The sequence below is a fragment of the Herpailurus yagouaroundi genome, unplaced genomic scaffold (genome assembly GCF_014898765.1).
Source record: "Herpailurus yagouaroundi ecotype Mexico unplaced genomic scaffold, PumYag 28, whole genome shotgun sequence".
In the NCBI taxonomy this organism is placed as follows: domain Eukaryota; kingdom Metazoa; phylum Chordata; class Mammalia; order Carnivora; family Felidae; genus Herpailurus; species Herpailurus yagouaroundi.
Genome location: NW_024412376.1, coordinates 162447126 through 162459018, shown reverse-complemented (window position 1 = coordinate 162459018; position 11893 = coordinate 162447126).

The following is an 11893-nucleotide window of genomic DNA, read 5'->3' as shown; positions in this document are numbered from 1 at the left end:
GGGGGGGGGGGGCGGGGGCGCCTGCGCGGCTCAGCGGGTTAAGCCTCCGACTCTTGATTTCGGCTCAGGTCAGGGTCTCACAGTTCGTGAGATCGAGCCCCACGTCGGGCTCGGCGCTGCAGCCCAGAGCCTGTTTGGGATTCTTTCTCTCTCTCCCTCTCTCTCTGCCCCTCCCCTGCTTGTGCGTGCGTGCTCTCTCTTAATGAATTAAAAATTTTTAAAAATACTTAAAAAGAAGATGTTTGGAAGACGCATCGGCAGAAAAGCAGACACTTCAAGGACTTAGGCGTGGACTCTCGACAAAAATGCCACCCCTCCGCCTGCCCCAAGCCCAGCCCCACGCCGGGACCAGACTGGGACTCCCCATGCTGGGAGTCAGACCAGAGGACCTGACTACGCCTCAGATCCAGGTTCCACGTAGGCCCCAAAACAGGGGGAGGAAGATACCCCTAAATGGTACCCCCAGGGCCTGCGTTGGTGAGCCACTGTCACTCCCTTAATCACTGGCAACGAGTCGCTCTAGCGGTGTGGACTTGGGCAGAGCAAGGGCCTTCCCGGGCCTCAGTTTCCCCTTCTACAAAATGAGGGGCTTGGGCTAGAATGATAACTTAACCTCCCCCAGTTTAGAAGTCCCCGTCTCATTGGCCAGTCATCCTGAAAAGTGTGACCGGGATGAATCAGAGTCCAAGTAATGGAGGGCAGGGGGAGGTCAAGGCACCGCGCACGGCCTGGGGCGTCCACTCCCCGGGCCACGAAAGCTCCTCCGGCTCTTCCCCTGCTTTGTCCCGAGGGCTTCCAACACCACCAGCACGAGCCCCGCGCCAGGTTCCCAGCGTGGGGCAATAACTCGTATTGAATTATTTAGCTGGTAAATGATCATAAAAGCACTTTGCCAAAGTAAAGAACCACAGAAGGGCCAAATTCTAATAACAATAACCCCACCAGACGCTTGAATTAATTCTTGAATTTTTTAAAAGCCCACAGATGGATGAGTGCAATTCATTCCACGCTCTGCGGAGCCAGCGTCCCCGAGAGAGTGTCTAAAATTCACAGGATCCCTGGAGTGTGCTGGAGACAGCACGGGGCAAGGCCGAGCGGCATCGCAGGCAGCTTGACGATGACCTAATGGGGCTTTTCCGTCCGCCGTGTCTCCGTTCTGCAGCTGGGCTGGGCTTGGGGGGTGGCAGCGAGGGACATTAGCGCACACGGCTGGGCCACAGGCTCTGAGCTGACCCAGGACTTCGGGCTGTGGCACGCTTTTTTTTTGGTGAGCATTTATAATTTATAACCTTTTCTCTGTCGGGCAGGCTCCGCTGTTTCTCCCGTCCAGATGGGGAACGGAAGTGGGTTCCTCAGGAGTGGGTTTCCCAGAAGACCGAAATGTCACGTCTCTGGGTCCAATTTGCCTCATTTCGGACCACAGCTATTCTAAAACGCGAGGCACGTTGCCCTGTCTTCCGAAGCAGAGGACGTGGAAAAGAATCTTCTCTCTTCTTTAAGAATCGGGTCAGCTTTCTGCGCAGAGCTGGGAGCCCTCACACGCTGCGTGTGCCCAGGCTCTTGGGCTCAGGCAGTGCTGACTCGGCTTTTGGGATGTCTGTGACCTTCATCTCTGTCAAGGGACTGCCCGTGACCATCCGCACCACTCACTCCATCACCCATATGTGCTGTGAGCAGGGAATCCAAATCGCCACACTTATTAAAATGACATCAAAAAAATAAAAAGGAGTAAGGAGGCTGAAGCGGGTTGAATAGTGTCCCCTAAAACTTCATGTCCACCTGGAACCTCAGAATGTAATCTTACTTGAAAATGGGGTCTTGGGGCGCCTGGGTGGCTCAGTCGGTTAAGCGTCGGACTTCGGCTCAGGTCATGATCTCACAGCTCGTGGGTTCGAGCCCCGTGTCTGGCTCTGGGCTGACAGCTCGGAGCCTGGAGCCTGCTTCAGAGTCTGTGTCTCCCTCTCTCTCTACCCCTCCCGTACTCACACTATCTCTCTCAAAAACAAACATTAAAAAAAAAATTTTTTTGTTTTTTAAATGTTCCTGCCCCGTATTCCCAAAGAACCTTGTAAAAATAAAGGGGGGGTGGCCTTTTCAGATGTAATTGGGATGAAATTGTCCTGGATATAGGGTTGGCCCTATGTCCAGTGACAGGTGTCCTTATAAGACGAGAGGACACAGGGAGACGACACAGAGAGGAGAAGGCCAGGTGATGTCAGGCAGGGACCCCAGCCATGTGCTGTACAAGCCAAGAGACAACGAGGAGTGTCACCAGCCCCCGGAAGCTGAGAGAGGATCGTGCCAGAGATCCCGCCATAGAGCTTTCTGGAGAGCACAGCCCTACTGACACCTTGACTTTGGACCTCTATGCTCCAGAGCTGGGAAAGAATAGATTTCTGTTGCGTTAAGCCCCCCAGTTTGTAGTGTAGGGGCCAAGGGCAGAATGCCCCTGAAATATGCCACTTTGGCCTTGATTATTTTCAGTAAAAGTTGCTTAGGAGACAGACTGTGCAGCAAGGACACTCAGACCCTCCTCTGTCCCCTGAAAATAGGAATAAATCTCCCCTGTGAAAGCTCCCCTCCCTGCACCGGGAGAGATGGAGACATCCTTACCGCCAGAGATGGGAAATTGAGAGCCGAGAGGGCTGTATAAATAAACCTGATCACTTTTCAGTACCTTACAACCCTGGCCCAAATGCTGTTTCGAATTCTTTACTAACGGAAGCCCCCAAGGTTGTTTGCTTCACCCCGTCAATTCCTCACAGAGGTATCGTCTCAGCCTAAAAAGTGTAACAACTGCCTGCATGGTCATTTTTTTCTGGTCTCGGTTTCATTATGGGTCCTCCGTGCGCATGCCGTTAAACTTTGTTTTTCCCTCCTGTTCATCGGCCTCGTGTCAATTTCATTCTTGGTGCAGCTGGAAGACCTTGAAGGGTAGGGGGAAATTTTTTCCTTGCCAACGTGGTGCTCCGTCACGACAGGCGTACGAAAGGAATACAAAAACCCTACAGCCCGAAGAGCTTACTTAACGCTCTTAAGTTTTATGTCACAATCTGCTGAATATTTGGACGTCAGATGCAGTTTTAAAACAGCCCCTTAGAGTTTCAAAGCACTTCACAGGCGTGAATTTCCACGACTGAGGCTCACGTGGCATGAAGGTACACCTGCTTGCTAATGCCAGCCTCTGCCGGGTGGTCGTCCACACCCCATCCAGGAGGTGGTTGCTTCTCCCCGCCCCCCCCAGTGGAGGACCCACACCTTGGGTTTGAGAATCCTGACCCTTCAGGGCGCCTGGGTGGCTCCGTCGGCTGGGCGTCCGACCTCGGCTCAGGTCACGATCTCGCGGTTTGTGGGTTCGAGCCCCGCGTCGGGCTCTGGGCTGACGGCTCGGAGCCTGGCGCCTGCTTCGGATTCTGTGTCCCCCTCTCTCTCTGCCCCTCCCCTGCTCATGCTCTGTCTCTGTCTCTCTCTCTCAAAACTAAACAAACATTAGAAATTTTTTAAATAAAAAAATAAAATAAAAATCGCTTTTATTGGGCATATTGGAAAACAGGGAGCTTTCACAAAACATCCGGGTTTCCTACTTTCTTTTCAAAAACTGAGTGATCTAACGCCAAGGCTATTCCCATGTGGCAAAAATCAGCTGTGTAACGATAATGGCTGCCTTCCCCTCCCTGCCCCCCCTCTGCCTTACCCTTGCCTTAGAGGGTTTGTGCCTCACTCCGCTGGGCTACCTAACCTGCTTGGCACCTGCAGGCACTTGAATTTGAGACCCTCATCTGATCCGATACCTCGTTTTACGGGGGGGGGGGGAGACTGAGGGACAGACAGAGGAAGGAGCACATTCTTGGGCCATGCGATGGAACCCACACGCCTGCCAGGTGAGTCGGCAGCTCAGAAGTCTCTGCTGGGACTTGGGGCAAACCCAGGAAGCTCATCGGAGGCCCCCGAGAAACCCACACCCCCGAGAAGGTCAGCCCTGAAATCAGAAGCCCTCGGTGGTGCCACGGGCCACGCGGAAGGGGAGGCTGGAGCGGGGTGAGGTGGTGGTGGGGGGAAGGGAGACACAGGGGATGTCTGAGGGCCCTGTGACAACAATGACCATAGGACAATAACAAGTGTTGACAGGGATGTGGGGAAAGGGGAAGGCCCACGCGTGGGTGATGGGAACCGGAAATGGCACAGCCACTGCGGACAGTAGAGTGGTGTCGCCTCGGAAAGTTGACCACAGATTTATCGTTCGATCTGGCAATTCTACCCCTAGACACGCGCCCCGCACACGTCCACACAGAATCGAGGACACGAATGTTTATAACAGCGCGGCTCATAAAAGCCAAAGGGTGAAACGACCTCCATGCCCACCAACTGACGCAGGATGTGCAACACGTGGTCTGGCCACACCACGGACTATTGCTCGGCCACGGGAAGGAATGAAGCTCTGACGCGGGCCATGTGGACGGACTGTGACCGCATTCTGCTGGGTGGAAGGAATTGGTCACAAAAGGCCACACGGTGGGTGCTTCCGTTTGTACGAAATGTCCTGAAGAGGCAGGTTCTCGCAGACCGAAAAGATTAGTGGTGGCCAGGGGCCGGGGGTGGGGGGAGCATGGGGGTGACCACCAGCAGACAGGCAGTGATGAAAACATTCTAGAATTAGATGCGGGTGCTGGTTGCCCTGCTCCACGAGTACACTAAAAACCAGTGAATGGTAAATGCGATGGTATTTGAATTAGGTCTGTCTGGGGGAAAACGGTCAGGTCATAAAATAGCTGGAACATGAGCAGTTGGGGACGCGGCAGAATGCGAGGGAGGGCGGGGACCGCATGGTTCCGAGGCACAATAGTACCAACTGCTAACGTTTTATAGCGTTTACGCGACCGGCACCGTATTAAGACTTTGCACGTGTAACTTCTTCAAGCCCTGTGCCTGCAGCGAGCATGTGCGGGAGGTGTCGTTGTTGGCACCGTTTGAGACAGACCTGTGCAAGGGGAACAGCCCCTCACCCCCAAGGAGCCACCTGCCCTGCCACCGTGGTGGCCAGTTTGCGGGACGCTGTGTGTGTGTGCGTCCGTGTATGTTTTGCGTGTGCACACGTGTGGACGGTGCGTGCATGAGCGTGTGTGCGTGGATGTGTGTGTGCACTCGTGTACTGTGTTTGTGCATGCGTGTGCATGTCTTGCATGCCCACACCTTTGGCCGCCCCTCCTAACTGAGGTTCCGGGTCAGCCCGAGGTGGGGCTCCTCAACCCAGGCTCCCCAGGCTGACTCAGCCCGCATCCCTAGGGCTCCCCGTGTTCTTTTGCTCAGCCACTTAACAAAGCACCCCAGACCAGGCGGCTTAGACAACACAGATGTGTTTCCTCACAGCCCGGAGGCTGCAAGTCCAAGATCCAGCGTGGGCAACACTGGATCCTTCTGAGGCTTCTCTCCTTGGCGTGTAGACGACCATCTCCTCCCTGTGTCCTCACGTGGTCGTCCCTCCGTCTGTGCACTGATCTCTGTTCCTGATACGGGCACCTGTCATGCTGGATCAGGGCCCACCCAGATGACCCCATTGCAACTTAATCACCTCTTGAAAAACCCCATCTCCAAATACAGTCACATTCTGAGGGCCTGGGGACTAGGCCCTCAGCACATGAGATGTGGGGGGAACATCATTCCACTCACAGCTGTCCCGTAGAGCAAGGTCTCATAAGAGAGCTTGGGCTTCAAAGCCAGACAGACCAGGGTTCCAACGTGCATCTGGTCACTTTCCAGCGAGGAGGGAGTCAGTTACCTTCTCTGAGCCCCAGTTCCCGCCTCTGGGAAGTGAGGGTCACCTCGGAACCCAGTGTGATGCCCTCCTGTCTTCTGCAGCTAAGGGTACCCTGTGAACAGCACGCATTCTATAAATAACACCCCCTCCACGGAAGTCACCCGCCTTCCGATTCCTGCCCTGAGCGGGGCTCTGCAGACTTTCATCTCATCCGTCCCCAGCCAGCCCTGGGAATGCGGGAGGCGCCCTTACGCATGGTCCCCATGAGAAAGGGGAAGTCCTCTGGCCTGTGAGCTCTGGGAGGTCACAGTCGGGGACTCGCTCCTTCCGCCATCCAGGCCCAGCGCGGAGCCTCTGTGCTATGTGTTCTGGTAAGCCAGGGATGCCCGGTTGCATGAAAGTGACTTGAAATAGACAAGAAGTGGGGGTGTGAGGAGGGATGCCCACAGCGCTGGTTTTGTTCTCTGGGTCATTGTTTTTAACCCTTCCGGAGATTGTTTTTAACCCTAACAATGTCCCTTGAATGTGAAATGGCAATATTTTCCCAGCAAAAGACCCATCCGTCCATGTGCGATGGAGGCTGGACCGTGAACGGCTCAGGCGCGAGCCCCTTCCCGCTTCACCCCACACGGGAGGAGAGGAGATCCATAAATGATACAGCTAATTGTGTTTTTCTACAAGATTAATTTTATCGTCCCATCGTCTGCTCCTTCGGAATCCATTCAGGGGTGGATTATGTCTTCGTTTTCAGCTCTGGAGCGCTCATTAATAATTAGGTCACCTTTCAGCCAGGAGCCCCGGATGGCTCATGGCTCAGGCCAAGGAAACTTCCAGCTGGAACAGAAACCCTGAGCATTGTTACAGTGTTGTTGCCGCTAAACGTCAGGACGCCTCCGAGTCAGGGGAATGTGCGTCCTCCAACATCTGTTGTCAGGAGTGAGGAACCGGCTTTGTTTGGGGTGTTACCAGATCACAGACGCTGTCCCGGGGCGCTTTTTCCCGTGAAACCTCACAACAGCCCATCGTCCAGAAGAGGGGCCGAGGGTCACCCCGCAGGGTGGTAGAGCGGGGAGTCACCTAACACCAACCCGATCCAGGGACAGCCTGCCCCACCCCATCGCAGGGCAACCCTCCCTCCTGAGTTTAGCAAGCGGGAGGAGAGAGTTTCCCTCTCCTGAGATCTAAAAGATAAACCACACGGACACAGGCTAGTTCTCCATTGTAGGTTCACGTGCCTTACCGCTAAGCACCAGCTGTATGCCAGACAGCTCTGTTTCTTATCTCCGTTGTCTCCCGTCTTCCCCATAATCCTAAAAGGTGCATCGTATTTTCTTCCATTTTCCACACAAAGTAGTAGAGATGCTGGGGCCAGACGCGGAATGACTGACTCACGGGCTGGGACCCAAACGACACGTTGAACATGCAGGCTGTTTCTGATTTTCCACACGGACAAGTCGCACTGTAACGAACATCTCTGGGCGGATGCCATTCACCATGCGCAACCCTGACGATAACTGTTGGCACGGAAATTCCCGGAAATGAAATCAGTGGTCAAATCAGTGTCAATCAGTACGTATTTTTGATGTACTATCTCATCGAAGGCTAGAAAGCGAAATACTTGGGTTCCCAGACTTCCCTGCAGCTAGAGAGGCCTTGAGGCAAGGACGGAAGTCTTGTGGGAGCGTCTCGCTTTCCTGTCGAGGAGGGACATACAGGCTGGCCATACTCTCCATCCTTCCTCCTGGCCTGACCACGAAGATGATGGTTGAGCCTCAGCAGCCCTTTTCTGCCCATGAGGCTCCACGTCTGAGGATGGAAACCAGCCCTCAAAGTGTGGTCACCTTCGAAACGGCCACACTCCATCAGCAAGCAAACGCTGCTCGTTTGCTGAGAAAACAAGAGGCTTATTGGCTTAGGCCCTATGGAGGCAGGACTTCCGTTCCTCGAAGCTGAGCGATTTCTAACTGACGCAGGCTCCAACAGGTTACGTGTACCAGAAATGTGGACTGGTCCCCAAGATCCGTTCTCCCCTTCTTCTTTTGTAGTAAAAAAATCTCCTCCTGGCACGTGTCCGTTTAGATTAAAAATGCTCTTGAAGTGCAGTGTGGCCCAGTAAGTTCTGGAGAGAGAAGTGTTCCTTCTGGAGCCCCTAGTCACCATCCGTGAGGGACAGTTGGTGCCCACTCCTTGCTCCTGTCCTCTTTGTCCCTTCCGCCCACCTGTGCCCCCTGCTGCCTGCTGTGTGGATACCGCCTTCCTGACCCTGCTGATTACGGGAGGCCAACCGGCCAATCCAGGATGATTGCCCGTCTCAGCGCTCGACTCGATCTCCTCGGCATTGTCCTTTTCCCATATGAGGCGACACCCACGGGCCCCGGGGATGCAGACAGAGACCGATGTGGAAGACCGTTGTTCAGTCTACCACACTTTTATGGACTGACCGTTGTGTCCCCCACGCTCACGGGCTGCAGCTCCAAGCCCCTGTGTGACTGTACAGCTGTGAGACGAGGAGGTAAGGAGGCTGGGGCCCTCATCCGATAGGGCTGGTGCCCTGGCAGGAAGGGGGAGAGACCCCAGGGAGCCGGTGCTCTCTCTGCCACGTGGAGTTCACAGCGAGAGGTTGCTGCCTGTCAGTCAGGAAGATCCTTGCCAGACGCTGACCTCGCGGGGCCTTGAGCTAGGACGCTGGGCTCCCAAACTGCGGGAACCTGTGTTCTCCTACCGGACTCTAAGCCCCCAGACTGTGTTATTGGTTACGGCAGCCCTAGAAGTAATTTTACTGAGAAATTAAAAAAAAAAAAAAAAAAGTATGGGTAGTTATAACTTTGATAAAAATAGCATGAATGTTGATGGGTCCCAAGAGTTGAAAGACTGTAGCTGTCCAGAAGACAGGATCTGGACTCGGAAGTCTACGAACGCCCACCGGACGACTCTCTGGGGTGTCTGGAGGTGGGGCGGGGGTCAGGCAGGCCTGAATTCAACCCCGGCTTACCCTCACCTGCCTTGTGATGGTGGGCAGGTTGCCTGACCTCTCTGAGTGTGTCCCCCCCCCCCCCCCGCCACCTGTAAACGGGGCCACCACTCACCACGGCACTTTGGGGGCAGAGAAAGCATTCTTTATTCAAGAGAATTCGCATTGCTTTGACTGGGGATGTGACCCTCCCTGTCTTATCAGAGGCACCATCGGAAATTAGCGCCATTGATCCTAACAGGGACTTACAGAGAAGGAAAGCTCCTCTCTCAAAGTCCTGAAGGGTAGAAGTCCCAAACCACGATGTCACCAGGGCCACGCCCTGTCAGAGTAGAACCCTTCCCTGCCTCCTGCTAACTTCTGCTCAGTGGTGGCTCCTTGGTGCCCCTCTGCTCACAGATACGTCCCTCCAATCTCTGTCTCTGTTGTCACACGCCTTCTCCTGCGTGTGTCTGTGTCCCTTCTCATGAGGACACCAGTCACATTAGATCAGGGTCCATGCACCCCAATGACCTCATCTCTACTTGATTATACCTGCAAAGACCTCGTTTTGAAATAAGATCACAGTCACATGTTGTGGGGGTTAGGACTTGAACATCTCTTCTGGAGAAACACAGTTCAGCCCCTAACACTAGCCCTGGACATCAAATGCAAAGTATCTAAACAACTCTCAATTTCCAGTCTCCACCCCCACAATCTGCTTGTGTCCAAAATAGACGATCTGACTCAGCCTCTGTCCTAACTCCCTTCTCGCACACTGCTCCTTGGACAGCTTTAGAAAGACTCTGGACAGCTTCAAAAAAAGTCTACATGTACCAGACTTCCTTCAACTGGGGTTCCAGATGTGATTCATATTCCACCAGTGTTATGGACTGAATCATGTCCCCTCTAAAAACTCCTGTATTCCAGTCCTAGCCCCCAGGACCTCAGAATGTGACAGTATGCAGAGACAAGCCCTTTACAAAGGTAACTGGGTTAAAACAAGGTCACTAGGCTGGTCCGATCCAATATGATTGCTGTCCTTATAAGAAGAGATCAGGGGGCGCCTGGGTGGCTCCGTCGGTTAAGCGTCCAACTTTGGCTCAGGTCATGGTCTTGAGGTTCATGAGTTCGAGCCCTACATCGGGCTCTGCACTGTGTTTGAGATTCTCTCTCTTTCCCTCTCTCTCTCTGCCCCTACCCAACCTGTGCGTGTGCTCTCTCTCTCTCGCTCTCTCTCTCTCTCTCAAAAATAAACTTAAAAACAAAAGAGGAGATCAGGACGCAGACACGCACAGAGGGATGCCCACGTGAGAGAGGGAGACGATACGATGGTCATCTACAAGCCATGGAGAGAAGCTTCAGAAGGAACCAACTCTACCCACACCCTGAACTTGGACTTCTAACCTCCAGAACTGTGGGAAGATGTGCCCGCACGAGTCTTGGGTTTGGAAGGAAATGAGCCGACAAGGAGCCGCAGCGCCCTCGGGCTTCATTCTGTGGGGTGGCGTGTTCCTGGAGCCTCAGTGGGACAGAGCTCTTCAGTGGCCTTCTTCCTGACCGTGGCTAAGCAGCAGATTTCTTGATGACCCAGTTCAGGGGTGCGGCCCTGGAAATCACTTGGGCTCCTTCAACTGCACAGACAACTGTGTGGACACCTACTCCCCTGCTCTGAACTGCTTTCTGCCAAAGTAGCAGGAGGGACTCCTCATCCGGCACCTGGGTCCTGGTGGATACTTGGCTCCTCCTGCTCTCCTCCGTCAGGGAGGGAGATGCTCAACTGATACCCAGACCGCGTTGCCGATTGTTCTCCTCTCTCCATGGCCCCATGGAGCCCATCAACAACTCTTGTCGATTCCGCCTCCACACACAGCCCGGTCTGACCAGCCCAACCCCTCCCTGGCACCTGGCCACACCGTCGCCATCTTGGTCGGCCTCACAGATGCCTGGCGTCCTCCCTGCTCCCACTCTTCCCCATCAAGTCCTTTCTCCAAACAACAGCCAGAGGTGGTGGGCGGGGAGGGGTTCTTGTGACATAAAATATACTTCCGTTTCTTTGTAAATTTATATACGGCAGAATTCACTTTAAAAAAATTTTTTTTTTACATTTATTTATATTTGAGAGACAGAGCATGAGCAGGGGAGGGGCAGAGGGAGAGGGAGACCCAGAGTCCGAAGCAGGCTCCAGGCTCCGAGCTGTCGGCACAGAGCCCGACGCGGGGCTCGAACTCACGGACCGCGAGATCACGACCTGAGCCGAAGTCGGACGCTTCACCGACGGAGCCACCCAGGTGCCCCAGAATTCACTCTTTGAAGAGGTCCAGTGCCGTGTAACCACCATCATGATCAGAATATAGAGAATAGCTCCACCACCCCACCCCCACCAAATCCCCTCTGTCCCTTTGTAGCTAAATCCTCCTGTCTCTAGCCCCGTGAAAACCACTGGTCTGTTCTCCGTCTGTACAACTTTACCTTTTCCAGAAGGCCATGCTAAATGAAATCGCAGAGAACAGATACCCAACTGGAGCTGCATTAACAAAAATACCACAGGCTGCGGGCTTACCTGGCATACCTGTGTTTTCTCACGGGTCTGGAGGCTGGTGCCCGGGATCAAGGTGCCGGCACGCTGCGGACTGAATGTCCGAGTCTCCTCAAAACCCATGGGTTGAGACCTAATTCCCAACGCGATGGTACCAGGAGGTGGGGCCTCCGGGAGAAGGTGATTAGTCATGAGGACGTGAATAGGATTAGCGCCCTCATAAAAGTGACCCAAGAGATCCCTTGTCGCCCCAACCCGTGAGGTTACAGCTAGGAGGTACCACCCATAAAGTGGGAAGCAGGTCCTCCAGACCCCGAATCTGCCAGCACCCTGGTCTTGGACTTTCCAGTCTCCAGAACCGGGAGAGACAAACGTCCGTCGTTGATAAGCACCCCCCCCCCCCCCCCCCCAGCCTCCGGTATTTTGTTGCAGTGGCTCAAACTAACACATGGCCCCCTCTGCTTCTCGGGAGACCCGTCTTCCTGGCTTTCTGGCTGTGTCCTCACGTAATGGAGAGAGCGAGCGAGCTCTCTGGCGTCCTTCTTGTAAGGACACTAACCGTATCAGCTCAGGGCCCCACCCATATGACTTCATTTAACCGTAGTCCCCCCCCCTAAGGACCCTGTCTCCAAATACAGTCCCACTGGGG